Below are 5,877 nucleotides of genomic sequence, written 5' to 3' on the forward strand. Positions count from 1 at the left end.
GAGCCTACAACCTTAACCTCTGCCCAACCTTCCTCCCACATGGAAAGCAATTGCCATTTACAAGACCTTGCAAGGTTGTTGCTGATTCTTCCCACTGATATCCTTATTGGGTTCACAATCCAGAGAAGTCACGTTTGAATCCCAGGAGGCAGGATTTATACAGCATTCTAGGAGGGCCAGCTTTAATTCTGCCTGCCTTTTCCTCTCTGGGACCAAGGACAGCAGGTGGGTTTTCTGAGGACCAATCAGATGTGAAACGGGTCATAGAACAAACGAGGAAGGGAAATTTAATATGTCAAGCTCCTCCATGGTTGGGGGTCATCCATGCAGGAAGTGAGTTGAGTCTACAGATTTCCCATGGGGCTGAGAGTGTCAGCCAGCCTGGTGATGGGAGGCCCTAGGGCAGGGATGTTGAGGAGGCATTGCTAAGCTTTTGTACTAGCATGGGGTCCCTTCCAGGTTTTCTCACCATCCGAAGTGCCTGCTCCACGGGCTGTGTGACCTGTGGCAGAATGCTTCCCTCTCTGGGCCCCAATGTCTCTATCCATGTAACAAATACACTGAAGCCAAGAAAGAATCATGCTGACTTTCTTCAGGAACTCCTATCCACAAAGATCTTACACTGGTCAGAGCCTACTGGCACTGTGTGCATGTTAGAATTTTTTTGCGGGGTGGGGGAAGGGGGGAGGTTCCTAGAGAATGTCAGTGCCCAGACACTGCATCAAACCAATTGAATAAAAATACCTAGAGATTGGGCTCAGGCATCAATATTCTTTAGGACTCCCCAAGTGGCTCTTGAAATTGGCCCTTGCTACCCTTTGAGCAATGCCTCTGAGTGACAGGTGTAAGTAGCCCTATTTGAATGCTAAGAAACTGAGGCCCAGACAGGGAAATGATCTGCCAAGGTCACAGGGTCAGTCAGTGGCAGAGTTGAGGGTAATAAAGGGCAAAGACCCAAGAATCTCTGTCCAGAGTGCTGAAATGGAAGGTCTCTGGACTCTGGCCGGAGGCTGGCGTATGTGCTCCTGGGCTCCTACTCTCTCACCTTCAGAGATTGCTTTTCCCACAAAGACATTGTTTATTCGTTTATTTCCTTTCTACCTTTCTCCCTCTCCCTTGTGTTATCTTTCTTTCTCTCTCTCCCTTGCACTCTTTATCCACCTCTCCCTTGATTTATCTATCTCTGCACCTCTCTTGTTCCTTCTTCTGTCTTTCTACATTTCTCTTCTTTCTTTCTTTATCTCTCCATTTAGCAATTCCTCCTCCTTTCTCTTCCATTATCTTTGTTCCAATCTCCATTTTCCCAGCCGCTCCCCTAGGGTCCATAATGTGTGTCTCTTTCCCCTTAGCTCTCTGGATGCTCCCACCCCCCAAGGGCAAACACTGACCTCCAGCCCAAGCGTTCCTTTCCTTTCCTCACCCAGCCCTAAGGAGAAATCCAGTTTCTCCCTATGACCCTACATGGGAATTCAGAACCTGAGAAGTATTTTCCTTTCAACCTTCCACTGTAGAGAGACCCTAAATCTCCACTGCTGGGAAAGGTGGCTTTCCATAATCTAGAGGCGCAATGGCCCCACAGCATCTCCCCCAAAATGAGGACACATTTCTTCCATCAAAAATGTTCAGGCTGAGCACCTACTGTGTGCTAGATTCTGGGGACACAGTATTCTACTCCATTCCTATCTTTTAGGTAATGGTCATCTGCTCTGCTTCCCCACAACCTCCTACAACTCTGTACTAATGGGTTAATGTGTTACCTTAGAGGAGCATATAGTTAGCCTGAAAGCTCAGAGTTGGCTCAAGTGGGTTCCAATCCTAGCACTTCTAGTCTATTTCTACTTGTTTTCTCTGAAACTATTTCATTATGTAAAAAAAGAAAAAAAAGAAAAAAAAAGAAAAGGACAATTGCTGAACAAATGGTGACAAAGTATGGTTGTAATAGTAGTTTTAGAATTCATATCTATATTAACAATGGCCTTTATAGGTAATTTTTTAAGCCCAAGGAATGACCTAATTAATGATGGAATTTCAAGCACATTTTCAAGAAGAGGGGATGGTATGTTTTTTGAGTGAAAGTCTGAGAATGGTAGCTGATCCAGGAGAGGAAGATTTTAGTAGGGGCAACCTGTCACTCTTGCCTGAGATAAGTATTTGTCCTTCCCCTTAGGGATACCAAAAGGAAACCTATCTACCCGCCCTCAAACACTGAAAGCACCACCTCTCCAAAGTTATAAGCTATTTCACTTCTTCTTGAATGCATGACTAATAAATACTTCATCGAAGGTAATATTCAATCGTGCCATGGAATTAAAGGAGTGGATTCATGCACCATATATCATGCCAGCTGCTCTTACAAGCAGGAAATCAATAGTCTAGCAATAGATGTTTCATAATTAAAAGAAGGAGATGAAGAAGAAGAGAGAGAGAGGAGGAAAGGCAAGGACCCTGGCAGGTGGTCCTGCATTTTTCTTAGCTTTTTGGTTCCCAAGGCTTTGAGGGATTTTTCCAGAACAATAAGTCCTGGTTGGAAATATCCCAAAAGGCTGGCTGGAAAGGCACTTCAGTAAAGTCACATGTTCCATCCTCCTGACTTGAGGCTGGTTGAGGATAAATGCTGCCATTTTTAGACGTGCTAAAGTGCCTTTTAAGATCCCTTCAATGCCTTTCTGCACAATCCAAAGCTAGCTAGAATGGACCTCAGTTCCTGTTCTTTTCCCAGCGGCCACCTCTCCATCTTTAAGTGAAACATCTAGATTGTCCTCTGGGAAGATCTCTACCTCAGGGGCACTTGGCTCAGTATGGAATGAATTTGATCTTCACAATCCTGAGGTGGTCACGTGGATCGGATCTGGCCAATAAGAGCATCTCGTTCATTCTCATGTATAACAATAGGCTGAGGAATGTATATGTGACCCAAGTGAAGCCAATCAGGGTCAATTCTGGGACTTTCACTGGAACTGTTCTTCCCTTAAATGGAGTTGCTAAGCTTGGAGGACTGAAACCTGAAGCTGCTGAGGACCATCTTGTCATCATGGAGAAAATGCCTTCCTTAAGAATGAAGTTAGCACACTAGAAAACAAAGCCTACAGAAGGAGAGGGTGCAGGGGGGGAAGAGACAGAGAGACAAAGAGAGAGAGAGAGAGAGACAGAGAGAGACAGAGACAGAGAGAGAGACAGAGAGACAGAAACAGAGAGAGAGAGAGAGAGAGAGAGAGAACGCAAAACCAAGTCCTGATCTAATTATTGGACCTCTGAATTTAGCAATGCATGAATCCAGGTTGCAGTTTTAGTTATGAGAACCTATAAATTCTCTTTTTGCCTAAACTATTTTGAACAGGGTTTTCATCTCTTATAAATTAAAGAGTCCTGATAAATTTATTATTTTTTCTAAGTACACTCATCCAATAAATGAGCTGCTTAATGTAAAAGAGAAAGCACCAATGTAATTCAATCCTAAGTCAAACTATCTACTAGCTGTGTGATCTTGGGCCAATTGCCTAAGCTTTTTGAAACTCAGTTTCTTCATTTGTGAAATGGGTATGGTGCTGCCCTCAAAGGGTTGTTTCAAGGATTAAATAAGATAGTGTCTAGCTCTTAGGGAGCATGAACTACAACCCATTCCTTTTTCTCATCTTGGAGTCTCACTCAGCTATGAGAGGGGAATAAAACTATCTTTGCAAAGACTCATCACTTACCATAACCATCATCTGCAGTAACAAACTGGATCTGTTAGAATGCTCTGGTGTATAAAAAGAATACCAAATTTCTGTGGCAGACCAGAAATTTATAAAGCTTAATTGAGGTAACAGTTTTTCTTCAAGTACAGAATTAGCCGACAATAATAATGATGTCTTGAAAATAAAATATTATTTGTCATGCATCCAAATGGCAACATCCTTTTTATTGGATGTTATTTTTACTAAGTCATTTTCAAAATTCTTTGAAGAAACAGGTTCAGAGGGGTGCAGTATCTGCCCTAAGGTCACACAACTGGCACACCTGAGTCCAGAGTCTGGACTGAGCCATGCCAATTCCCAGTAATAATGCCTGAGTTTTGGGTGCTGACCAAATACCAGGGACTAAGCAAGCCTCTCTATGCATCTTCCCAGGGAATCTTCTTACTGTCCTTTTGAGAAAGTCTTGGGACCCATTTAACAGGTGAAAACAGCAATGCTAGGCACCAAGAGCACCTGGAGATCTCACAGCTCAATTTGGTGTAGATTGTAAATTTTATGTAATTTTTATATAATTAAAAATAAAAAATAACATTTTTTAAAAAGCATATGTGTACATGTCCTTTGACCCATTACGAGGAAGGAGCCCTCCTCTTTTTCGAATTTATTCCTGCAGCTCTCCTCCATGCTCCGGGCTCTGAGAGCCTCCCCCTACCGCAGCTTTAGAGCTTTTGTTCATTCATCCCCTCTTCTGGAAAGGTCCTTTGTTTCCACATTCCTAAGTGAGATACTAATCAGCCTCATGGCAACACTTCTCACCTCCTCATGATGAATGCTCCAAGGGCAAACACCTATGTACCCAGCACCCAGGCCCAGCCTGACACAGAAGAGGGATGCAGTAAACATGTGTTGGATGTTCAATGGTGTGACTGATGGGAATTATGACCAAAGTCAGTCGGTCCCTAACCTTGAGTTCTTTTCTTGGTCATCTTCCCCTGACCTCTATGAATTCATGTGAAATGAGGGATTTTAGAAGGTAGAAATGGCATTTTCTGGCATCTCTTTTTTTCCAGGTGCTACACTGGACATTTCATTTAAATATGTCCTCTTTTCATCTTTAGGTTTGTCCTTTTATCATCTCATTTTACATGTAAGAAAACTGAGGCTATGGGGGAGTGAATTTGACTCGGTCAAGGTTTCTGGCTGCTCGTGGCTGGATTTAGGGTACAAATCTAGGTGGGAAAGAAAGTGAAATGGAGCAGCCAGCACACCCAGCCCCAAAGCATTTATACTTAGTGCTGTGGCGGAGTTCTTACAACTGATCTATAATGTGTCATTCAGGCTACTCCAATAAACAAGGACTGGCCGCTGGCAAATTGACCCATGGATGACTCCTCATTCACCATTGAAAGGGATGTTTGTTTGTTAAGAAGGCTGTGGGTTGTCCCAAGAGCTGTCACTCTGTGACAATATTGACAGAGCCTGTGCCCCCACCTCATAAAACCCCAGTGTACACACGTGGGAAAGCAAGCCCATCCTCTCTCACTGGGAGAATAAGTGTAAGGAATTAAGGAGACTCTGATTAAACAAACAGATGTTTTTAGTCGGCAATGGAAGTGTCAACATGATCCTAATTAATGAATGTGTTAATGGCTGTTCTCTGTTTGAAGACAATAGTCACTGCCTTCTAGATGTATCCACAGTGACTCACAGGGTACACACATAGATGCATGCACAGAGCCTGCATGGGGTAGGCATGCAAACTGATATGCCCACAGGCAGTGCCAGGGAGCATGCCTTGTGCTCGCCGAAGGTACACACAATGGCATAGAGTCACATACAAGGAATGTGCACTGATCCTGCAGGGAATATGCAGGACACATGGGATATAAGATGTCGAAGCACACATATGAGTCCACATTCACAGAGTACATGCACCATACACACACAATGTGCACACCACAACACATCACAGCACACTGCACACACATTTAACAAATACAACATTAACACCTTCCACACTATCCCCAGAACACGCAATGCACACAGAGCACCCATATGATCTACACAACACCCATGCAAAACACACATCACACATAAAATGCTCACAGGACACACCCACATTATCCACACAACATACATACAATGCACACATAATATACATCCATGCAACACACATTCAAACATGATACACCTACTTAAC

Source organism: Pteropus vampyrus, unplaced genomic scaffold, assembly GCF_000151845.1.
Source record: "Pteropus vampyrus isolate Shadow unplaced genomic scaffold, Pvam_2.0 Scaffold251, whole genome shotgun sequence".
Classification (NCBI taxonomy): Eukaryota; Metazoa; Chordata; class Mammalia; order Chiroptera; family Pteropodidae; genus Pteropus; species Pteropus vampyrus.